The sequence below is a fragment of the Oryctolagus cuniculus genome, chromosome 3, assembly GCF_964237555.1.
Source record: "Oryctolagus cuniculus chromosome 3, mOryCun1.1, whole genome shotgun sequence".
Classification (NCBI taxonomy): domain Eukaryota; kingdom Metazoa; phylum Chordata; class Mammalia; order Lagomorpha; family Leporidae; genus Oryctolagus; species Oryctolagus cuniculus.
Genome location: NC_091434.1, coordinates 138,673,093 through 138,698,359, shown reverse-complemented (window position 1 = coordinate 138,698,359; position 25,267 = coordinate 138,673,093). Strand labels below are relative to the sequence as shown.

The following is a 25,267-nucleotide window of genomic DNA, read 5'->3' as shown; positions in this document are numbered from 1 at the left end:
GATAGGCACAGTGCGCTGGCCACAACACACTGGCTGTAGTGGCCACTTGGGAGGTGAACCAAGGGAAAAAGGAAGACCTTTCTCTCTGTCTCTCTCTCTCACTGCCTAAATCTGCTTGTCAAAAAAAAAAAAAAAAAAAAAAAGATTCTTTTAAAAAAATTTATTTGAAAGGCAGTGCCAGAGAGAGAGGAGGAGGGACATATACAGAGACATATACAGAGAGAGAGAAATCTTCCATCCACTGGTTCACTCCCCAAATGTCCCCAATGGTGGGGGCTGGGCCAGGCCAAAGCCAGGAACCTAGAGCCTGGAGCCTCTTCCAGGTCTCCCACATGGGCGCAAGAGCCCAAGGACTTAGACCAGCCTCTACTGCCTTCCGAGATGCATCAGCAGAGAGCTGGATCAGAAGTGGAACAGCCAGGTCTTGAACTGGTACCCATGTGGGATGCCGGCATCACAGGTGGAGGCTTAACCTGCTATGCTACAAGGCTGACTCCATTTCCTCCTCACCTTTTAAACAAACTTTATATCACTTCAGGCACTGCTATTTGTGCCTGTACTTAGAATGCTTCTCTAGGTAAAAGGCAAGGACCTGGAACAGGATTTTAGATTCCTCCTCTCCCACAACACCACCGAGTACCTGAAAGGCATCACATTAAAGAAGCAATGTGTGCCACTCTGTCATCACTACAGCGGAGTTGGTAGGTGCACCCAGGCTCAACAGTGGGGCTGGACACAGGGCGGGTGGCCCAAACAGAGTGCTGAATTTGTGATGCACATATATAAGAATGCAGAGAGCAATGCTGAACTTCAGGGTTTGGATGTAGGTTCTCTGGTCACTGAACAAATCCATAACAAAGCAAAAAGATGTCCCATCATCCCTACAAAGCTCATGGTCACACTAATCCAGGCGGGCGCTCCCCTTGCCACGCTGAGAGGATCCTTCCTGAAACAACAGAAACTGTTCCTAAACCAGAAGAGGAGGCGGCACAAAAGTAAAAGATATCCCAGAAGAAACTGCAGAAACAGAAATTGATGGCTGGGAAAAAAAAAATCAGCATAAAATAAATGCAAATTAAAAGAAAAAAAAACTTACAAATTCAGCTTAAGAAATGATTCCTGGAAGAGCATCTCCCATAGCCAGAGCTGCCCTCAGACACAAGCGTGGAGTCAGATAACTTAGAGTTCTCTTTATCTGGCCCCTCGGCAGCATTCCCCTCCCACCTGCTCAGCTGGTACTAAGGTAGACATTTCAGGCAGCAGCCCCACTGGGTAGCACCTGGGGAGTCCCAGGGATTTTCCAGGGCCCTGAAATGTTTCCATCAGCCCCCAGGGATGCCTCATAAGACATCCAGCCCAGCTAAAAGGAAGAATCACAGAAACACAAACCTGCCGGGAACAAGCACGTGTACATACTGCTGGGGGTATTTTCAAGGGATTACATTTTTTCTGGAGAACACCCTGGTGATAATAACAGGAAATAAAAAGCATTCTCAGCCTTTGATCTGGTAATCTGGTAATGTTAGCTTAGAAAATAGACCCCAAGGAAATATCCCCACAGAAAAAAAAAAGTTCAAAGATATTCTCAGCAGCACTGTTTATAGTAGTAAAAGCTACTACACACAACCTCAACAATCTATAATAAAATAATTGAAAATGACAAGTATGAGGGTCATCTCAATCTTGGGAAATGCGCATGTGAAACAGTACACCCAAATCCACAAGAAAATGAAAAATAGCACAATACAGAAACTCTAATCAGTACGCAAACATTTACCATAAATATGAGAATGAGAGAAAAAAGGAAGGATAGAGGATGGATTGCTTAACAGGCTCAGTTTTTGTTAAAGTCACTTCAGTTCATATAAGAAAAGGATTAACACAGGGGCAGCCATTCCTGGCCCGGAAATTAAGATGCTGGTTAGGGCTCCTGAGTCCCATACTGCAGTCCCTGCATCTGATTCCTGGTTCTAGCTCTGAGCTCTCTCCAGCCTCCTGCCAGTGCAGACCGTGAGAGGCAGTGGTGATGGCTCCAGTAACTGTGTTAATGCCACCTGTCTGGGAGACTTGGCTTGAGTTCCCACCTGCCAGCTGGGCCTGGCCCAGTCCCAGCCATTGTGGACATCTGGGGAGTGAAGTAGCAGATGAGAATTCTCTCTGGCTTTCTGTCTGCCTCTGCCTCTCAAAATAACAACGGCAACAGCAGCAAACAACAGAAAACAATAACATACCTTTAAACAGAAAGGGCATGACAGGAGGGATACAGGTGCAATATAAGGGAGGAAGGAGGGGAAAGCAGGGTTAAAGTCAAACCAGCACACAGCTGCTGCCTGGAGGCCCAGAGGGAAGTAAACAACCCTTCCTGGTCTGCTGGACTCCACCTGCAACCAGAGCCTGGCTCCTCCGAATAACATTCGGCCTTTTTATTGGCCTAGCTGTTCCCCTGTGTCTGGATCCAACACGACAGTGGAGGGGTTGACCAGGAGTCCCATCTCCGTGAAACCAAGTTTCCCCATCAGGAAGCCCTCTCCACAGCCACTGAACACACATAACACACGTTTAAACACAGGAGTCACGGCGGCTTCAGTGAAAACTGGTGGCTTCCAGCTTTCAGAGAAGCTACTGGATGCGACCTTAGAATGACAAAGCAGATGTGGTCCCCACTCCAGGGGCACTGAAGGGGGGACTCAGGTCTGGGCTGTCTCTGAAGGGAAGAGCCTTGAGTTGAGATTTCCATGTCTAAGGTACCTGAAGAGGCGGAATGAATCTTTCCAATACTGCCTTCAGGCAACCTCAGTGGCCTTTACCCAGGTGTCTTGGTCCAGGTATATAAAAGCCCCGCTCCTGTCTCAGGCCAGCCCCATCCTGGCCTCCTAGTGGGAGCAGCCCCAAATGTAGGAGGCAGAGAAAGTACCAGGCTGCACCTTCACATCACGGGCCACCTGGAGCATCAGGGGCTCCTTCACTCTTGAGACATCAGGGCCAGGACCCCCACGGTGTATCTTTCAAAAGGCACTGTGGTGATTTTCAGTTCTACCAGCTTTGGGAATCATTGGAAATACGGACCAAACACTGCTGTCTTTGGAATCAGAAAGATCTGGGCTCAAATCCCAGTGCTGTCACTCATTAGCTTTGCGACTCAGGCAAGTCACTTAACCCTCTGAGCCCCAGGCTCCTTATCTACAAAATGGGGACAGTAACACCTATACCAGGGAGTGACAAGCTGGCAAAGTTGCCCCAAGAACAGGCAGAGTGCCCCACCTCAGCATCCAGCCCCTGCGGGAATCCCTGGCTTAGTGCCCTAGGGGTCCTGTGCTGGGACACACCTCGAGGACATGTGTCCTCTGCACTCCTCCCCTGGCACTCAGCACGGGGCTCACTGTGGTTCCTGCGGAACCCATGCACGTTGACAGCACTGGTTACACACGGAAGGTAGCTGCCACAGCGCCAACTCACAGCTGGCACTTAATACGAGTTCCCCTGAGACGGGAAAATGTGGATTAGAAAAAGAAGACCTAGGTAGTAGTTTTCCTAAACAGGCAGTTCTCCGCCTGCTCCCTGACCCTGAATTAAAAATTTTTCCATTTACGAGAATCCTACGGGAGCACATGGAGTGAGGAACGCAGGCTGAGGAGAAGAGACCGCCACTTCATTCCTGTCTGCACCAACCTCCAATTTCAACAGCGCAGGGCCACGGTCAACCTCGACAGAAAGCGCCAAGCCTCCACGCACAGCTAAGCTCGTGGCGCTGCTCGGAACCACTCAACCCACAGGCTGCCGTGGGCCCGCGGCAGCCACTAATAACGGAACCATTTCTGTTCTCCTTGGAGTGGCAGTTGGCAGTGGCAAACAGGAAGTTGTCTTGAAGCAGGGTGTGGTTGTACCCTGTCCACACAGGCGGCCCGAAACACCACTTTCTGTCCCACTCTAGTGTCTTTCTTTCTCCCTTCTTCAGGAGCAAAAGGTCTGAGTTATTTCGGTGAAAACAAAACTTTGTACACGCTCTGAGATTCCTCAGTGTTACAAATACAAATGAGAGCCTGGCCTGGATCGGGACCCCACACACGGCGAGGGCCTGCCTTCCTGAGCCCTCAGCAGCTCTCCTGTGGCATTCACACAGGAACTGGCTGCGGCCGCGAGCGTGTGCGCCTTTTCCCCTTTATTTCTCCGTGGGCTCAATGGAAACAAAACCCTCTCTGGAAGCCAGACCAGATGCACTGCCAGTCGGCCTGGTGAGCCAGCCTGTCTGCAGGCGGGCCAGCCACCGCCACCCAGCACCACCCAGCACCACCCACCCTGGGCCCAGGGTGTGCACACAGTGGACAGAGGACCAGCCCTAGGTGGGGGAGCAGGAAGAACACAGGTCACCAGTTCCCAGCAATTTGTACGGTTTGAACAGAAAAGCCCCGCAACATTTTTGAATGCAAATGACACAGAGAGACAACAAAGACAAACAGTTGCTGAGGAGATAAAGGCAAAAAAGCGTCATCAGAGCTGCACGTACAAGCCGAGACGTGGGGGTGACGGGATGGTTGGGTGCAGTGCAGCTGGGCTCCCGAGGCTATGCAAGGTGTGCTATGAAATTTTCCACTCCGTCCATTCCCAGGCCCGAGGCTCGTGCCTCCAGAAGGGCCGTCCAAAATAGACCGGTCCCCAACCCAGCCTCCTAGTCCTGACTTCCTTCCGAGGCAGCCATCGCACGCCTCGGCCTTGTCTCGGCTCCAGTGCCAGCCCACAAACCAAGAGCACTGTCTCTGCTGACATGCATCTTGCTAAATGCACCGTGGGCTGCCAGCATGCTCAGCCTGCCAGGCTCTCTCTTCCGTGCCCTGCACCCAGCCCCACGCCTTCCTGGGTGGTGAGCGTGCCCTGCGCTCGCACTTACACATCCTGGGGAGGCAGCCTGGCCATTTGGACAAGAAGGCTGAGCCAGTGACACGCTGGGCAGCGAGACTCGTGCTAGTAGACGTTTCCTGGCTCCTGGCTGCAGGCCTGGCCAGTCAGAAGGCACCACTTCCCCTTTAAGAGAGCACGCCCAGATGAGATTAGGGAAAGGCAGAAAGAAAAGCCCGGAACAGTCAGGGCTGTATACTGAATTTCCGCAGATGAACTTGGGTTTTCCTGAAGCGCGCGCCTAAGGTGTGGTCAGAGGAGGTAGGTCCCTTGGCCACTCATGAGAGCCAGCGCTGTGTGGGGAGGGCGGGGTTCCTCCCATGGCACCACCAGGACAACGGCCTCATCAGGCAGTGTGGGCTCTGGCTTGAGTCCTGCGTAGCCTGCAGATTCCTCGGGCTTTTCTTTCCCCCTTCCCTTGGGGCTTGTCCATACTGACGGGCAGTGTCCACCCCAACAGCTAGCCCTGTGCTTGGGAGAGAGTAGTGATCCTGGTCGTGATTGGAAAATACTTGCAGGAGGTGACTGCACTTTTATAGGGCAGTCACTGCAAACGGATTTCAATTAATTCAAGCAGGGAGTTTTCATTCATTCTGCATGTTTAGAAAGTTTATTCCCCAAATTTGGCAAATGACAGCAAACTTGGGCAAAGAGGGAAGGGGGGGAATGGGGTAGGGAGAGTGTGAACTCCTACAAAAACAAAGGCTCACCAAAGGTCCCTGTTATAGGATGCCTTGGACAACATGGACATGGGGAGTGACTGCTTAGGGACGTTTGATCTCCTTTGGGGGCAATGGTTGCACAATGCCACGAATGTACTCCATGCCATTGAATTGTATACTTTAAAATGGTTAGGAGCAGGGGTGCTATGGCATGGTGGGTAAAGCCACTGACTGCAATGCTGACATCTCATATGGGTGCCTATTCATGTCCCAGCTGCTCCATTTCGTGGAAGATGGCCCAAGTGCTTGGGACCCTGCTACCCACATGGGAGACCTGGATGAAGCTTCTGGCTCCTGGTTTCAGCTTGGCCTAGCCATGGTCATTGCAGCCATCTGGGGAGTGAACACGCAGATGGAAGATCTATCTCTCCCTCTCTCTTTATGACGTTGCCTCTCAAAATACAGAAATAAAAACCTATTTTAAAAAATGGTTAGGGGCAGGAATTTGTCCTAGCAATTAGGATGCTGGTTAAGATATCCACATCCAGGGCCAGCCAGTACTGTGGCATAGTTGGTTAAGCTACGACCCGCAACATCAGCCATATGGGTGCTGGAAGCTCCCTGTTGACAGCCTGAGAAAAGCAGTGGAAGGTGGTCCAAGTGCTTGGGCCCCTGCACTTAAGTGGGAGACCTGGAAGAAGCTCCTGACTTCAGCCGGGCCCAGCCCTCACTGTTGCCGCCATTTGGGGAGGGAACCAACAGATGGAAGCTTGCTCTCTCTGTCTCTCCCTCTCTCTCTCTGTAGCTCTGCCTTTCAAATAAATAAATAACTCTTAAAAAACACCCACATTGTATTGCGCATCAGAGTACCTGGATTCAAAGCCTGGCTCCAGCTCTGAACCCCAGCTTCCTGCTAACACAGACACGGGGAGGCAGCAGTGATGACACGACTCATTGGGTTCCTGCCCACATGTGGGAGACCTACAAAGAATTCCTGGCTCCTGATTTTGGCCTGCCAACTCCTGGCTGTTGTAGGCATTTGGGGAGTGAAACAGGGGATGGGAGCTCTCTGTCTCTCAAATAAAATAAATTCTGAAAAAATTGGGGGTCCAACATTGTGACACAGGAGTTAAACTGCTGCCTGCAACACAGGCATCCCATATGAGTTCAAATCCCAGGTGCTTCACTTCTGATCCAGCTCCTTGCTAATGTGCCTGGAAAAGCAACAGAATATGCCCCAAATGCTTGGGCCCCTGCTCCCCACATGGGAAACCTGGGTGGAGTTTCAGGCTTCTGGCTTCCACCTGGCTCAGCTGTGGAGACTACATCCAACTAGGGAGTGAACCAGCAGGTGGAAGATCTGTGTGTGTGTGTGTGTGTGTGTGTGTGTGTATCTTCCCACTCTCTGTAACTCTGTGTTTCAAATAAATAAATCTTAAAAAAAAATTGGGGCTGGCACTGTGGCATAGAAGGTTTAGCCTCACCTACAATGCTGGCATCCCAGCATTGAATGGGTGCCCACTTAAGTCCTGACTGCTCCAATTCCAATCCAGCTCTCTGCTAATGTGCCTTGGAAAGCAATGGAAGATGGCCCAGGTGCTTGGGCCCCTGCATCCATGTGGGAGACCAGAATGAAGCTCCTGGATCCTGGCTTTAGCCTGGCCCTGCCCTGGCCATTGTGGCTATTTGGGGAGTGAACCAACTGGATGGAAGATTTCTCCTTCTCTCTGCCTTCTCTCTCTCTCTCTCTTTCCCTCTCTGTATCTCTGCCTTTCAAATAAATAAATAAATAAATAAATCTTTTTAAAAAATTTAAGGGGAAGGTATTAAGATGCTGCTTGGGAAACCTGCATCCCATATCAGAGCATGTGGGCAGGTTCAAGTCCTTGGCTCTGTTCCTCCTTACAGCTTCCTGCTAATATACACTCTGAAAAACAGCAGATAATAGTCCAAGTGCTTGGGTCCCTGCCACCCACAGGGGAGACCTGGATTGAGTTCTTGGCTCCTGGCTTGCACCCGGCCACACTATGGCCACTGAGGGTATCTGGGGAGCAAACTAGTGGATGGAAGATATCATCCTGTCTGTCTCTGCCTCTCTCTCTGCCTTTTAAACAAAATAAATATAAATAATTTCTTTAAAAAATTAAAAAGTAGTTAACCTTCAATTACCTGAATTTTGTCTCAAAAAAAAAAAAAAAAAAAAAAAAAAAGAACAGTAGGGGCCAGTGCTGTGGCATAGTAGGTTAAGCCTCCACCTGCAGTGCTGGCATCCCAACATGGGCACTGGATCCAGTCCCGGCTGTTCCAGTTCTGATCCAGCTCTCTGCTAATGACCTGGGAAAGCACTGGAAGATGGCCCAAGGGTTTGGCCCCTTGCGCCTGCAAGGGAGACAATTTGGGGAGTGGAAATGGAAGACTCCAGCTGTTACAGCCATTTGGGGAGTGAATCAGTGGATGGAAGATCCCTTTCTCTGCCTCTCTGTCGGTAATTCTGTCTCTCAAAAAAAAAAAAAAAAAAAGAAAGAAAGAAAGAAAGAAAAAAGAAACGAGCAGTAAAGTGTGTTTTGGGCACCCTTATCTTCTACTAGGAACTCCTATATGTTTCACTCAACTTTCTTTTCTTTTTTAATTCATTTTTTAAAATTTATTTGAAAGGCCAGAGCCGCGGCTCACTAGGCTAATCCTCCGCCTAGCGGCGCCGGCACACCGGGTTCTAGTCCCGGTCGGGGCGCTGGATTCTGTCCCGGTTGCCCCTCTTCCAGGCCAGGTCTCTGCTGTGGCCCGGGAGTGCAGTGGAGGATGGCCCAAGTGCTTGGGCCCTGCACCCCATGGGAGACCAGGATAAGTACCTGGCTCCTGCCATCGGATCAGCGCGGTGCACCGGCCGCAGCGCGCTGGCCGCAGCGGCCATTGGAGGGTGAACCAACGGCAAAGGAAGACCTTTCTTTCTGTCTCTCTCTCTCTCACTGTCCACTCTGCCTGTCAAAAAAATAAATAAATAAAATAAAATAAAATTTATTTGAAAGCCAGAAGGGAGAGAGAGAGAGAGAGAGAATCTTGCATCTGCTGATTCATTCCTCAAATGTTTGCAACAGCCAGGCCTGGGTTGGGCTGAAGCCAGGATTCAGGAACTCTATCTAGTGTTCCATATATGGGTGGCAGGGGCCCAATCCCATTTAAGCCATTATCTGCTCATCACCTTCCAGGTGCACATCAGCAGGAAGGTAGAAGTGGATAGCAGGGCTAGGACCGGAACCCAGGCACTCTGACATGGGATGCAGGCATCCCAAGTAGCATCTTAGCCACCGCACCACACTCTTCATTCAACATATTTTACTGAAACCTGGCTATTACCTGATGAATCTTTTTTTTTTTCCTGACAGGCAGAGACAGTGAGAGAGAAGGACAGAGAGACAGAGAGAAAGGTCTTCCTTCCATTGGTTCACTCTCCAAATGGCTGCGATGGCCGGCGCGCTGTGCCAATCTAAAGCCAGGAGCCAGGTGCCTCCTCCTGCAGGGCCCAAGCACTTGGGCCATCCTCCACTGCCTTCCAGGGCCACAGCAGAGAGCTGGACTGGAAGAGGGGCAACTGGGACAGAATCCGGCGCCCCAACCAGGACTAGAACCCGGGGCGCTGGCGCTGCAGGCGGAGGATTAGCCTAGTGAGCCGTAGCGCCGACCTACCTGATGAATCTTAATCCTGTCTCAGGGGCATGTGCCTTTTCCAAAACGACAAAATTCAAAATTCTAAGAGACAAAAGCTTTCCAAGGCTTTGGTCATCATTCTACTGGGGAATTCTGGACTTGGGGGACACGTCATCACCTCAAATTATGCCACGTGGGGCCAGTGCTGTGGCACAGTGCATTAAAGCCCTGGCCTGAAGTGCCGACATCCCATATGGGCTCCAGTTCTAGTCCCAGCTGCTCCTCTTCCAATCCAGCTCTCTGCTATGGCCTGGGAAAGCAGTACAAGATGGCCCAAGCCCTTGGGCCCCTGCACGCATATGGGAGACCCGGAAGAAGCTCCTGGCTTTAGATCGGTGCAGCTCTGGCCGTTGTGGCCATCTGGGGAGTGAACCAGTGGATGGAAGACCCCTCTCTCTGTCTCTACCTCTATCTCTGTAACTCTGTCTTTCAAATAAATAAAATAAATCTTTAAAAATAAATTATGTCATGTAAGTAGGCAGTTCCTGTGGAGCCACCCCCGGGGCAGTTTGACAGCATGGTCAGAGCAAAAGATAGTGAGTCTCCTGTGGGAGAGTCCCCCAGGGAGAACACGATGTTGGAGCGGTATGCTTCCTTTTCTGCTCATATGGGGTTTCTCCCCAGAATTACAGAGAACTGATCATTTTCTGACTGCGAGGGAGATGTGCGGGTCAGTTTCCACCATTCCATTTCTGTGCAGTGGAGCCAGCAGGGCGAGGGGCTGTGAGCTGACTCCTATTCCATCAGCCCTCTTCTCTCAGTCACTGGCAGCTCTAATTGAAGACACTCAGCTCCCAAGGGTGAGGCTGTGAGCCTTGACCTGTAGACCCAAAGCCAGCGGGTCAAGGGCTCCTGAGCACATGTCCCCCTCTCTGGGGACAGTCAAGTAGAATCTGCTGGACGTCACAAGGCTTAGAAGAAACACACAGATGAAAAGGCAGGTTCTATAGCCTGGGGGCTGGAGCTTTTCCAGAGACATCCATGGACAGCTTTCCTGGTACCTCTGCTGAGTTCCAGGAAGACCGGGAGGCCAGAGATGGGTACATTCGCCTTGGGTCAGCTCTCTCCACCAAGAGCACTGACCCTTCCCTGTCTCAGCCCTTATCTCTCTCCTCACCTGGGTACCTGTGGAGTGAGTAGGTGGCCTAAGTTCTTAGCAAACAGAGGGCTTCGGATAATAAGATGCAACACGGACACTGCTCTGGAGTCTGAGAAGCGCCAAGTTTAGAATCCTGACTCTCAATGCAAGAACAAGAGGGCATGATCCAGTTCAAAAATGGGCAAAGGGCTTGAATAGACATTTCCCCAAAGAAAACACACAAATGGTCAACAAGAGTATCTGTATCATTAGGCACTGGGGGAATGCACATGAAAACTAGCACGTGGTACCACAGCTGCTAGGGTGCAAGGATGTGGGGAAACCAGAAGCTTTGTGCATTACCGGTGGGAGTGTGAAATGGCACAGCCATATGGAAAACAGTATGGTGGCTCCTCAAGAAATTAAAAATGGAAATCCCATAAGATGCAGCAGTTCCACTTCTGTGTATACCCCGAAGAATGGAAAGCAGTCTTGACCAGACCATCCACATCTGTATTATTCACAATGGCCAAAATGCAGAAGCCAGCACATGCTCATCAGTGGATGGACCAATCAACAAAATGTGGTATACGATGGAATGTCATTCAGCCTTAAAAAGGAAGGAAATTCTGGCACATCCGCAGTATGGATAAACCTGAAATTACACTAATGAGACAAGCCAGTCACAAAAGACAAACACCGGGGCTGGCACTGTGGTGAAGCAGGTCAAGCCGCCGCCTAAAAGACCGGCATCCCATCCTGGAGCATCAGTTTCAGGCCCAGCTCCTCTACATCCAATCCAGTTTTTTGCTTATGTGCCTGGGAAGGCAGTGGAAGATGGTCCAAGCACTTGGGCCCTGCCACCTATGTGGGAGACCTGGATAGAGTTCATGTCTCCTGGCTTCAGCCTGGCCCAGCACCGGGCTATTGCAGCCATTTTTGGAGTGAACCAGTGAATGGCAGCTCTTTCTCTGTCTCTTCTTCTATGTCACTCTGTCTTTAGATAAACAAAATAAGTATTTTTTTCAAAAAAGACGCTGTATGATCCCACATATATGTGACACCTGGAGTAGTCACATTCATAGAAAGAATGCAGGTTGCCAGGAATTGTGTGTTTATGTGAGGAGTTATTGTTTAATGTATATAGAGTTTCTGTTCTGCAAGACCAACTGCTGTGGAGATGGATGATGTTACTGGTTGCGTAACAATCGCAAATGCACGTGATAGTACTGAACTGTGTATTACAAATGGCTAAGGTGGTAAACTTTATATGTTAAGTACATTTCACCAAAATCAAAATTTTTTTGTTAATTTAAAAAGTGTTGAATATTAGAATTACCATATGACCCAGGATTTCTACTCCTAGGTACACAAGTACACACAGAAGAATTGAAAATAGATACTCAAACAAATCCATGTACAAGCAATGCTCCTAGCAACCATTCATAAAAGCCAAAAAGTGAAAACCACCCAAATGACCCTCGATGGACAACTGAAGAAACAAAATTTGTCATATTTATACATAATGAAATATCATCTAGCCATAAAAAAAATGAAGACTATCCACGCTCTAACACAGATGAATCTCGAAAACATGCCAACAAAAGAGGCCAAACACAAGAGGTCACATGTGTTATGTGATTCACTTTATATGAGATGTCCAGAATAAGCAAAGCCACACACACACAAAGGCGACTGGGGACTGCCAGGGGCCGAGTGTGTGTAAGGACGGGGCCTAACTGTTTCATGAGTATGAAATTGGAGTGATGAAATATCTTGAGATTAGAAGTGATGGCTGCACGACAGTGCAAATGCACTAATGCCACTCAGTTGTTCAGTTTAATGTGGTCAATTATATGTTAATGGCTTTCACCTCAGCAGCAGCATCTACAACCACAGCCACAACGGAAGCCTGCAAAAAGCAAGGGCCCGGCAATCCACGAGGGAAGCGATCTGTCTCAACGTAACTGAGCGTTACCTTCAGACTCTTCTTGGAATCACTTGAAGGAGGTAATTTGTACATTGAGGTAATTAAGGTGGCTGACAGGAGAGATGGCAGATAGGCACTCTTAAAATCACAGTTCCCAAACACTGACAATTTGGGTCTGCGGCGAAGTGCTAATCGGTCTTAATTCGACACACACAGGCACATAGGAGACATCACAGACATGTATGTACTCATGGGCCATCCTGAGTCTGTCCTCCCTATGTTTCTAGTAGGCCCTCCTTTCACTATGCATTGATGACGATGACAGATGTTGGCTGGACTTTGTCATTCTTTAGGGGGGTGTTATTTGTTTTTAATGTTCTAACATGGTCAAATAAAGTTAATCCAAATCCTAAAAACCACACACACGCACACACACGAATGTAACTCAGACAGGCCTTCTTTACAAATGCGGCACTGAGGCATGGATCCCCACTGCCAACCCTCTCCTTCCTGCTACACCCACTGTTTCCATCACAGGGCTGACCACTCTTCCAGGAATGCTGGACCTAGACCGATTGTGAAGTTGGGATATGGAACCAGCCTGCAGGGACCCAGTCTCCTAACCCCTGCCAGCCACCTGCCTGGGGCTGTGGTCACCTCCCCAGCACCCCTGCCAGAGGGCTGCTCAGACTGTCTTCGTCACTGAAGGTTCCAGTGTACACCAGGTCCACAGCCCCGACTGTAGGAGGCTCTTCCCTGCACTGGGCCAGTCTGTAACGCCCACACACCAATCCCATTTCTGCCCCCTGGCTTCATCACGAGCTGTCTAAACCCTCTTCCATTCCATGGAACACCTCACAAAAATTACTCCCCCAAACCTCCTTTTCCAGGCTAAACACCCCCACACATCTTCTCAGGCCATTCTGCACAAAGCCATTGTCTTCACTACTCTCCTGACCTTGGTTCTCTCTGGCTTTGTTCTTCACAAACTATGGATCTCAGAAGGGAGAACATTCCAGAAGGGGTCAGCTCCTGGGAGTCTCTTCTGGACACTGATCTCCAATAAATGCAGCTAGAGGTCCGGTCTCAGTGTTTCACATCTCACAGCTGCCTCCCTCACCCGCCCAGGGCCTGTTTCACACATTCATGGCCAAGCCATGAATCCACGGGTGTCCTTTAAAAAGATCATCTTGTTGGGTTCGTTCTACTGCTCAAGTCTGTTGGATGTTCAGAGCCTGATCCACCAATGTACCCATTCTCTCTCCCAAGTCTACCGCTTGAGAACTTGATAAGCCCGCCCTCAATGCTGTTCTTCCTTCAAATCCTCATTGACGACCTGGCAGAGGACAGGCCCAGCTGCGCAATCCCTTCTGTCCCTCTGACAGTGACCTGTGAACAGCACTCATGGAGTGTGGTTGTGCCGAACCACCCACCATCCACGGTAGGAGGTGTGTCATCCGGTCCACATTTCTTCTTCCTGGTGAGGATCTCACGGGTGACACTGGCAGCCCTTCTCTTCCTGAAGCTGATGACGCTGAGGTGTAAAGCTACAGGGGCAGGGCGTCACATGTGGTGAGCAAGCAAACATCGCCTTCGTCACAGACAAGAGGTACTTACACTGGGGTAGGCATTTGGCCTAGTGGTGAAGATGCCCTGGTCCCATATCAGTGCTGGAGCCCAGCTCCAGAGACTCAGGCTTCCTACTCATGCAGACTCCGGGAGGTAGCAGTGATAGGTTCAAGTGGTTGGGCCTCTGGCACCCACGTGAGAGACCTGGACTGAGCTCCTAGCTCCTGACTTTGGTCCCCTGGCTGCTGCGGATATTTTGGGGTTGAACCAGGAGGTAGAAGCGCGTGCTCTCTCTCTCTCTCTCTTTCTCTCCTTCTCAGATGAATAAATAAGCCTAAAAAACCCTCATAGAATAATAAAAATGGCTTTCCAATTCTAAGACACAACACCTTCCACTGGCAACCAAATGTAAACATTAGGCAGCTGAAATCAATAGAAGCAGCACTGATTTCCAAGAGCTGGAGCCCAAATCCTGGCTCTCCTTCCAGATTTTCCATGCTCTGAGGTTAACAGTATCTGCCTCCTCCACCTCCACCCTCTGAGCTGTCAGTGAGATCAGGCAGGTGAGAGAGCTCTGAAAGTTAAGTCAGACGGAGCCAACACAAAAGAACAGTATTATGATTATTACTAAATAATTTATAAATAACTCAGAGATACCATTTCCATTGGCAGAAACCTGCCTGTTAAGCTGAGGAGGGACCTATAGGTACTCAGGCTGCCAGAAGGAACAGGGCTCTCAGCACAGAACAGCTGGAGACTGCGATGAGCAGAATCCTCCTCTCCTCTTCCCCTTCCTTCCCCTCTCCTCCCCTCACCACTCCTCTCCTCTCCTGGTAGCAAACACCTCCTCTCTCATCCCAGACCAGAGCTGAGGCTGGCCTATACAGAGAGGGTACTGGGTCATCCTGCCACTCTCACAGCTTGGCTCCTGGGCTGCAGGAACACGGGTCCCTTGTTGAGACCCGTGCCGGAGTAAATGGCAGAAGGGTCCTGGCAGGTAACCAAGAGCCAGGAGCTTTTAGCTTCCCTGTGATGGACCCTAACCAGTTGCTGAGCTCCCGTCTCTGGTGGTAGGTCCCAAGAACACCAGGCTTTGGATGCTCACATTCTCAGGGCGGGTGCCCAGAAACACTGTTCTCGTCTCAGCTGAGGAGGCTTGCCATCCTCACTAAGAAAAGATCTCGGAGTCAAAGATATCCCACATTGGACATATGGAAGCTGGCACGGCCAACCACACACCCCCAGGAAAAGAGCAGCAGTTCACACAGGAGGCAAAAAGTGGCCTAAGAAAGTCTCCTCCCCTAGCCCATCAAAGGTTGGTTCCCAGCGTCCAGGGAGAAAAAGTGCTGAGGGCAGGTCAAAAAATGAAGAATGTATACGTAATTGTTGGCCAGACGCTAGGAAGATCGGGCCAATGAATCAATCTATTAACAGATCAGGGAGTTTACACAGAAAGGGGCTGGGAGGAGGAAGCCCAGAAGGGTGGTAACAATCCCAATCAGCAATTTCCTGGATCCCACTGGTCTACCAGTTACCCTCACTCAACCACACTTACAACACTGTCCCTTAATACCAGCAGGCTGCTGAAGTCACTCCAGAATCATTACAGGACACACGAAAACGAACTTAGACTTGCACAGCCACTGATGACTTATCCATGTAGCTTTAAATAGATACCTATCTTTCTCTCATCTTATTTCCTTCGGTCACAGACCCACACAGAGGTGGTGCCTGGCTCTATACATTCGTGAGTGCAGGAACAAACTCAGAGGAATCTCTACATCTTGGCGGTTAAAATGCTGCTTCTTAAAGGAGGAGAGTCGTGGCCACGTTCAGCTGAGCCTGGTGTTACAGGCTGGACTGTGTGCCTCTCCAACTCAAACTCTAAAGTACGGCTGGTGTTGTGATGCAGCAGGTTAAGCTACTGTTTGCAGCGCTGGCATCCCACATTAAAGTGCTAGTTGGAATCCTGGCTGCTCTACTTCTCTGGTCCACTTCTGCTAATGTACCTGGGAAGGCAGCAGAAGATGGTCCAAGCACTTGGGCCCCTGAAACCCATGTGAGAGACCTGGATGGAGTTGCTGGATCCTGGCTTTGGTCTGACCCAGACCCTGATGTTGCAGCCATTTGCAGAGTGAACCAATGGACAGAAGATCTCTCTCACTCTCACTCTCTCATGCTGCTTTTCAAATAAATAAACCTTTAAAAAAAGGGGGGTGGGGCAGTGCTGTGGCACAGCAGGGTAAAGCCCTGGCCTGAAGTGTCAGCATCCCATATGGGCACCAGTTCTAGTCCTGGCTGCTCCTCTTCTGATCCGGCTCTCTGCTATGGCCTGGGAAAGCAGTAGAAGATGGTCCAAGTCCTTGGGCCCCTGCATCTGCATGGAAGATCCAGAAGAAGCTCCTGGCTCCTGACTTCAAATTGGCGCAGCTCTGGCCATTGAGGCCATTTGGGGAGTGAACCAGAGGATAGAAGACTTCTCTCTCTCTCTCTCTGTCTCTACCTCTACCTCTCTAACTCTTTCAAATAAATAAAATCTTAAAAAAAAAAAAAATCTCACTCCTTAATCCCTAATAATGTAACCACGTTTCAAGATGGCATCTTTGAAGAAGTGATTAAGTTACAATGAGGCCACTAGGATGGAGCCCTAATCCAATATGATTGGTGTCTTGATTAAAAGAAGAGACCTCAGGGGCACAAGTACACAGACAGCTGGCCAACCTTATAGAAAGGCAGCAACTGGGCAGTCACCTGGAAGCCGAGTAGAAGCCTTAGGAGAAATCAACCCTGCCAGCACCTTGATCTTGGACTTCCAGTTTCCAGAACTGTGAGAAAACAAACACCTGCTGTTCAAGCCACCCAAGTCTGTCTTATTTTGTCCTGGCAGCCCTAGAAAATGAACACAGGCGGTCTACTTGAAAACCACTCATGTTTTCCAAATCAGAGAGAAACAGTATAGATGGCAGAGGACACAGGCCTCCTAACCTTGGCTGTCATCACAGTTCAAAAGTACCTCCCTCCTTGCTCTCACCTCTCACAGTGTAGCACAGCCAAGACAAAGACAATCTCATGACCCCAGGTCACTGGCAAATACTGGCCGACTGGGGCCTTGGGGTTGAGGCAGTCTACAAGGACAGGGCAGCCCTAAGTAGCTCCCAGGCCGCAGGCAGGGAGTGATCAACTCCTTGTATGAGTTCTGATTAATCAGCAAGGGCTTGCTGTAATTCCAGAGAGAGGGGACAAGAGGACCAACGGCAGAGTGAGGCAGCCACCAGCAGACTCACGGGTTTGCTGAAGCAACTGTGACCATCTGCCTTTGGTTGGGAAATCCCTACCCTCTAGGTTCCACCTAGTGTTCTGTTCCCCTCCTCTCAATCCTTGCACTCCCAGCTCTTGGTAGGCCTTAGGCTTCCCACTGAGTGTAAGGTTAGCAGAACCATTCCCCTGGGACCAAAGAAGAGGTGGACTCCAATGCTTACTGCTCCTCCGGGGCCCAGACACACCAAGCCAATCATCCTTGGAAGGGCAGACAGGACCCGGGGCTCTCCATGCTGGCAGGAGGAGCCAAGAGGGCCTTTGAGAGCTACCTGGAGGCCCTGTCTGCAGGGGCTGGGAGAACTTGCAGAGGGGACTGTCAGGGGCCTCCACTTTTCCAGGGATGGCAGGGTAGGCCAGAGCAGCCAGTTCAAATGCAGAAGCCCTAGGCAGAGAATGACTGAGGGACTTTCAGGATTCACAGCCACCCTTCCAGCTCCAGCTAAGGCCTGCTGGTCCCCTTCCTGTCTCTTCAGTCACGGGCCAGGAGCTTATTTACACGTGGGGGTGTTTACACAGTGCAGAGCCATGGCCAGCCAAGAAGCACACAAACCTCAAACCTGGAGCCTCCCTGTCCCAACCTCACTGACTGAACCACGGAAGGAAAGTGGAACCAGAGCTCTGTCCATGGGGACAGACTGGAGTCCTGTTAGGCCAGCTTTGCAGCAACACCCTACCCCTCCACTTGGCCCATTGTGGACGGGGCTTGGAGCTGGCAGGAGCCGGCACATGCTCGGGGGGGACAACGCCCGGGCTGGAGTTCTAGCTCCCAGCTCCACAGCGCATGCCCCACCTCACCTCCAGTATTTTTCTGCTGGAACCAAACAGCTTGACCTGTCCCCAGCCAGCTCAATGAGGCCAATGTGGGAAAGCACAGGGCACACTTCTAGACTGTCAAAGACACCCTCTTCGTTATTCTCTGCAAGGTTAGTGGAGACAAAAACCAAACCAAATGAAACCAAATCAAAAGAAACCAAAATCCCTTTCATATAGATGTGACAGCCCAAGGAGCAGAGAACGCCACTTGTGGCCACTCAGCCGCTGCAACCACGGCCAGCCCCAGTCCAGCGTTCACATTTACTACCTTGGAAATTTCCGTTCCAACTGCCCCTCCTCATCTGTGCGTGACTCGGCAATGCTGGGTAAGAGGGGTCTGGGCCTGTCTGGGGGCTGGGGACACCCAAGGACATGGGGTCAAGGCACCCTACGACGTCTTCCGCAAAGCCTAAGCTGTCTGTCCTTGTCTCCCTCTTTTGATTTGTTTGGTTTAAAATATTTAACCCGAGGCACGATGAAGTGTCTCGTTTGCAGCGTGCTCCTGGACCATTAGACTGGGACTGCGCGCTCATTATGCTGATGAACGCACTACTTAGCCATGCAAATTCCAGGAGCGGCAGGCTCTGAGAGGGGCACTGTTCAAGGTACGCCATCGAGGGCTGATTTAATTACACAGCCATTCAGTGGGCCAAGCAGAGCAATTTTTAGCCAACTGTTCTAGTAAATATTATGGGAAACCCTGTTACAGAGTGCTAATTCTGGCTCAGCGTTCTCACGTGTGCCCAGTTTCAGCTCTCATTCAAGCATGCACAGGGGTCCCCAAAGATGCTACTGCGGTGGCCAGACAATCGCACAGATATTGCATTAGCTCCATGCCATCCTGCAGTTGATTATCAATTTCCTAAACATTATAAACATCTGAGCACCACGGTCACCTACCTAGAAGAGGGGACATGAACTTTAAAAAACAAAACAAAACAAAACAAAACAAAAAAAACAGCCCTGGGCCGGCTTTCCTGTGTCTCTCCCTTCCCCATGTCTCCCAGGGACTCTGCCAACTGCTCCCAGCTCCCGGGCCGGCTTCGGGGCGGGTTGTCAGATGACACTGCTCTTTTCAGTTTGACAAAACAACCACTGCAAACTCAACAATACCCAACCGTGCACCCACGCTCTCGGGCCGCCCCGTAGGAAATGGCATCATCACTTTCATTTTACTCCCTCTGCTACAGACCAAGCAAAACAACACATCCTGAGACAATTGTCAGGGTATCTGATGGCGGCGGGGCGGCCGGGAGGGTCCGCTCCCGCTCCCCGGATGTTATCTAGTGACCTGTGGCAGCAATGAACCACCAGGAGCTGCCAGAACCCTCGGCGGCACACGCACGTTCGCCACCCTCTCTCCCAGTGCAGACGCGGATTTCACTTTGCACAGTTGGAACCGAAACTCTCACGCATCCCCGTTTCTTCAGAAAACTCTATAAATAACCCAGGATCAGCAAAATTATGCAAAACATCCTGCTAGGAGAAGAAATGTAAACTAAAACCACTTACAGAGACTCAGGCTGCCAACTTAATCTGATGCTACGACGACTGTAAACATGCTGTACTTTTGGAACCTGAAGCGATCCACATTAGCACGGATGCCACGGCAGAAAAGAAAAAAAAATCTACAAAGGACAAAAAAAAAAATCGCAACGAGCAAACAACAACAACCAAAGCTCCAACGCAGAGCAACGTGATTCAGTATTCTGCACAGTGCACGACCCCGACGGCTGACCAGCTGCAGTCACTACCAGCTATCTCGCCTGCACACGCCAACTGTTTTGACTACAGGCACTTGTTAAACACAGAGTTTCAGGTCCTACCAGTTGGACACCAGAAGTTCATAGAACTGACCCAGTGCCAAGAACAACAGGCTCAGAAAGCGAAACGGCTGCCTTGTGCGAGTGTTTTTGTTAACTGTTTATGCGAGCCCCGAAGCAACTGGGTAACAATTAAGAATAAAAAAGAACTTAAATAACAAAAGCAAAAAGATTACCACCTTGAAGGAAATGTAGATGTTGGCAGATAAAGGACCCACGTCAAGCTACTTTATTGGTAGGGTGCGGGGGAGGGGAGGTGTCACATGACACGCTGCGTTTATTAGCAGGAGGCAATGAGTGCTTCCTTGATGCATCTTTTACTAAGAGATTGACAAGAGATTTGCAAACCAGAGGGTGACGGCAGCAGTGCGGGAATTTGGAAGTGGTGAAAAGCCCGTAGGAGAAAAAAGGGACGTTACTGAATTGAGTTTCTGTAGACGCAAGAAAGGAATTCCAAGTCCCCTCTCAGCGTGTAGTGGGGCCACTGAGACACACAGCAATCCTCCAGAATCTGGCCTGGGGGTAGGGGACAGCGTCCCCAGGCCGTTTACTGACCCTGCTGGCCAGAATCCTAGGAAAGGGGACCAGCTTTCACCCTGATCTGGACCGGAGTCTCTATGCTTGCTGCCATACTGGTGACAGCACATTCTTTCCACCTGGAAAGATGAAAATGGACACTTGAATTGCTTATCTAGCAAAGTTTTCCATTTCTTAGAATCCAGACAATTAGCTAGGTGAAAAATGTAGAGTTCTCTGAGGATTTGAGAATGTGGAGTCCTGCGAGAACTGGGAGGTAGATGTAAGAGTGAGAAATAATCTGTCCTGGATGGACTTAAACCTAGTGCCCAATCTGCCCTATCTCTCTCTCTCTCTCTCTCTCTCATCCATCCATCCATCCGTCCATCCATCCATCTTATCATCTACTGATCTGATTTAATGACTGTTAGTAAAATGGAGCAGTCCTGATGCCATCCTAGGCTCTAGCCCCCCCCCCCCCCATTGCTGGAAGCCAGGTAGCCACATGGCCCAACTACCGCTGTCAGCCCCACCCCCATCCTAATGGGATTTGCTGCTCCTACTTCCCTGTCCCCCCCCCCAAAGTTTTAAAAGGACCTGCTCCTGAGCATGTGGCTCTCTTTCTCTCCATCTCCTGGTCTCTGTCTGTCTCTGGATCTCTCTCTTATGTTCTTCTTTTTCCTTCTTCACCCCTTCCCTCCAGTCAATCAGGTTTCTCCCAATAAACGCTTTCCCTTACTCTGGTGTTTGGTGTGTTTTGTGGCGGCCTTACAAGACTAAAATGTTTCCCCTTCTCCACTCAACGAGAGTTGGGTAAATTAATGATTAAGTAGAAACAGGTTGTTTGAAGAAACCACTGTAACCATGTGCCAGAAGCATGCTTATCCTGGAGAGAGAGTCGCTCCTCTGGCTTCAGGGGTCACCAGGGGTATGGTGGTGAACAGGAACCCACACAGTGGCTGCCCCTTTCCTCCCAAAGGAACCCACATTTCTCTGCACACTGTAGACATTATTTCACTGGGATCTGAAACGGAGCCCCCTAGAGTGAAATGCAGCAGTTGCCACACAGAGAGGTCACTAACAGAATCACACGGGCTGCTCTGATCTGAGAGTCTGGGACAAAGGAAGGAGAAGAGGGGGAAGCAGGTGTGGGGTGGAGAGAGAGGAAGGCAGAGGGATGCAGTGCGAGAGAAGGCTCACTTCCCATGAAGTGAGTCCACAACCAGCTCCTGCCTCATGGTGGGCAACGGACAGGTTAAAGTGGCCCCAGAACAGCCTTGCACTTAGAGTTCCACTGTTGGGGTCGGGTCGGGGGTTGAGCTGGTGGTTAAGAGGCCTGTGTCCCACATCAGCGCCTGCTTTTGATTCCAGGCTCTTGACTCCAGCTTCCTACTAATGCAGACACCGGGAGGCAGTGGTTGATGGAGCAAGTAGTTGGGGGGTCCTGCCACTTATGTGGGAGACTTGGACTGAGTTCCTAGCTCCCACTTGTGGGCATTTGGCATTTGGGGGAGTGAACCAACAGACAGGAGCTCTGTGTGCCTGCCTCTCAAAACAAACAAAACTAAAAAGCCTGTACTGTTTGTATGTCTCATTTTAGCATACTGTATTACTGGGTTCTCAGAAACATCCTGTGAGATGGGAAGAGCTGCTGTTATCATCCCCATTTTTTAAAAAAAAAGATTTATTTATTTGAAAGGCAGAGTTACAGAGAGGCAGAGAGAGAGAGAGAGAAAGAGAGAGTGAGAGAGAGGTCTTCCATCCGCTGGTGCACTCCCCAGATGGCTGCAATGGCTGGAGCTGTGGCGATCCAAAGCCAGGAGCCAGGAGCCAGGAGCCTCTTCCAGGTCTTGCACGCTGGTGCAGGGGCCCAAGGACTTGGGCCATCTTCTACTGCCTTCCCAGGCCACAGCAGAGAGCTGGATTGGAAGTGGAGCAGCCGGGATGGGAACCGGCACCCATATGGGATGCTGGCACTGCAGGCAGCAGCTTTATCCACTATACCACAGTGTCAGCACCCACCCCCATTTTTTTTAATAAATTCAAAAAATTTTTTAAAGATTTGTTTTATATTTTATTTATTTGAAAGGCAGAGTTAGAGAGAGACAGAGAGATCTTCTATCCACTGGTTCTCTCCCCCAAATGACTGCAATGGCCAGGGCTGGGCCAAGTAAAAGCCAGGAGATTCATCCTGGTTTCCCATGTGGCTTCAGGGGCCCAAGGGCTTGGGCCATCTTCTGCTGCTGTCTCAAGCACATTAGCAGGGAGCTGGATTGGAAACAGCCCAGCCTTGAACTGGTGTCCATGTGGGATACTGGCATTGAAGGCAGCAGCTTAATTTGCTGTGCCACAATGCTGGCCCCATATCATCCCCATTTGACAAAGAAGGAAAACCGAGGTTCAGGGAAACTTGTGACTTTTCCAAGGTCATGTGGTCAGGAAAGCTTTAAATGTCCAGTCCTAGGTCTTAGCCGCACAAACAATGACTTGCTGGGTACAGGGTTTTATTAGTAGCAAAGCACTTTAAAAGGGGTGAGCTTTACTTTTCCCATTTTCCTAGACAAGTAAACAGACTTGGAGAGGCTACGTGATTTGGCAGGGCCATTGGGCAAACCATAAACAGCACCAGATCTCCCAACTCCGGGCCCAGCCCTCCTTGCTTACCTCTATCATGTTTCTAGAAAACAGAATGATGGTACTAAAAGGTCAGCGAAGTCGCCTGCTTGTAAAAGCATGGCGTCTCTCCTGGTTTTCTGCTGGTCTTCCTGGCTTCTCTGCATCAGTTCCGAGAGGAGCCTTCCTGTCCCTGCTGTGGAGCGAGTGCTAGACACCTGCGCTCTAGGACAGCTATGTCAGTGGAAAGCAACCACCTCCACTGAGTGGGCACCCTGTCCTTCTCTGATCTGATCGATTCACTCACTGGCCAGTCCCTGGCTTCTCACCCAGTCCTACTCCGAGCAGCAGCCAGAGCAGAATGTCCCAGGAGACCTGCCAGACTGTACGTTAGGTGGCTTGTATGCTCAAGGCATGCAGCACGCGCACGTGTGTGTGAGTGTGTGTGTGTGTGTGTGTGTGTAAGGGATCTGACCTGCTGCAGTTCTGCTGGGCTTGCTGGAGGTAGGAGGGTGGGGGGTGGTCTCTTCCCCAACACGTGCCTTGGCTGAGTTCATTTGCACCAGAGGCTGCTGAAAATGCTGGACCCAGTGCAAGTTCCCATGACATATTCCCTTCTTTACGTCAGCACTTGAATGGGGAGGGTATCACTATTATATGATACTCCTGAGCAGGTTCTTGGCAGGTTTTTTTTGGTCATTCCCTCTGAGGGGACATGGATGTGGGTGACTGCAGATGGCCAGCAGATTTGGAGGGGTGAGCAGAGCCGTTAGTTGGGAAGTGAAGACTCAAGGCCATGACTAGAGATGCCGAATGTGGAATGCAGGAGGGGAGCCTGTCAGGAGGTGATGATTCGGATGCTCTAGAATATTCTGCCACCTTGTTGGGAACCTGTCACTGCTCTGTATTTTTCCCTGAAAACAACACACACACACACACACACACACACACACAGACCCAAGGGCCAGGGAAGCTGAGGGTCAAAATGGACGTTAAGGTGACTGTCACTCAAGCAGCCTAGGCATGAAAAGTCATCAAATCTCTGTGCTCCTGCTGACTGCACGCCCTCTGAGGCTGGATAGGACGTCTAGATGTCGCCTCTTGCTGCTTGTAAACATGCACGCTGAGGAGTTATTTAAGGCTGCTTTGGTAAGCATATGACATTTGCACCCATGCTGCCTGAAAGAATACGGCAGTGTGTAAATCAGCACTGTCTTGGCAGGCATGTCGTCCGCTTATAAGACATGAAGTGAGCAGAATATTTCAGGTAGCCCGTGACTCTTCACAGCATACAGACCCTTTTAAAAATGATCTGACGACAAGCAGCAGCGTATGAACATCTAGGGAAGACAGGGTGAGCTTTTAAAAGCAGAACTGCTGGGACTTCACGAGACATGGCCGTCAGATGGAACAGTATCAGGAATGTGTTGTAATCAGTTACCGGTGTGCTTAGCAAAGGCGGTTCAGCCACAGACCAGACCAGCACTGCTTCGCTGATGCAGACAGAGAAGCGGGCCTGGGAGATGCTCCTGAGCGCTGTACAGTCAGCCCTGGAGGATGTAGCATTGATGGAGACACAACCGGGTCCTGGCCCCATACTCCAGACACATGAACTTATCTCAGCCAAGGGAACTGCATCAGAGCAACACACACCAAGGAAGAAGCTGGCCAGGGACCGGTATGGGCTTTTCAGAATGGTCTGGATGTATGCAAAACTGGTCACAAAGAGGATGAAGCCAAGAAAGGATGGAGGCCTGAGCTGCAGGAGACGGAGAGCCAGAGCACGCGGTCAGCCCTGGTGGCTACCCTCAGCTGCAGGCTTGCCTTCAGTCGGTACCCACACTTGGCTCAACACCCTTTCCTTTTGTTCTGTACCCGGGTTCACGGAGACTAAGCCCGTGTGCCTGACACATCTGTGACTAGCTTTTGGCTCTACTGCTTTGCGATGCGGATCCACAACCTGAACTGCTGTAACTGATGTCACAGGGTCAGTTCTGCACATAGGGGTCAGTTCTGCACATAGTCTGGATTTTTCTGGAGAGTACTGATTTCAACCAGCCTAAGCCAGTACTTCACAATGGTTGAAAAATTACTTCATGGTGGAAATCAGTGAATGTGAGTTGGCAGGTATTGAGACCCCTGGGTTGAAGTGCCTCATAGGCCCCTTCTGAGTCTCATCTTTCATTGTAGGTCAATGCATTGAATGAATGAATGAAGTCTGTTTCAATCTGAATTCCAAATAAAAAAAGGCTATCTTATTAGCTATATCTGGAAAGTGAACATCTTTATACGAAGTATGTGTAAAAGTTGGAGTTCAACAACAGTTGTCTGTCTTAGGGAGAAGGCA

The 25,267-nt window shown here is 50.2% G+C and overlaps 1 protein-coding gene and 1 long non-coding RNA gene across 25 annotated transcripts in view; one reads left to right on the top strand and one right to left on the bottom strand.

Annotated features, from left to right (window-relative positions):
• Positions 1–25,267, bottom strand: part of ATXN7L1 (ataxin 7 like 1) — a 283,217-nt gene that overhangs the window by 68,156 nt on the left and 189,794 nt on the right. For 2 of the 24 annotated variants that reach the window (XM_051848838.2, XM_070071157.1), the window contains exon 1: positions 4,886–5,833. The exons of 18 other annotated variants lie outside the window; for them this stretch is intronic. The gene's annotated coding sequence lies outside the window, so the exon portion shown is untranslated. Of the gene's footprint in view, positions 1–4,885; positions 5,834–19,480; positions 19,917–19,970; positions 20,718–25,267 lie in introns of those variants that run through there. 4 more of the 24 variants (XM_051848839.2, XM_070071158.1, XM_051848837.2 and 1 more) reach the window with 4 other exon arrangements.
• LOC138849039 (uncharacterized) lies at positions 4,851–6,398 on the top strand. The gene is made up of 2 exons (XR_011387373.1): positions 4,851–5,154; positions 5,830–6,398. It is a non-coding gene; the product is annotated as an uncharacterized lncRNA (long non-coding RNA).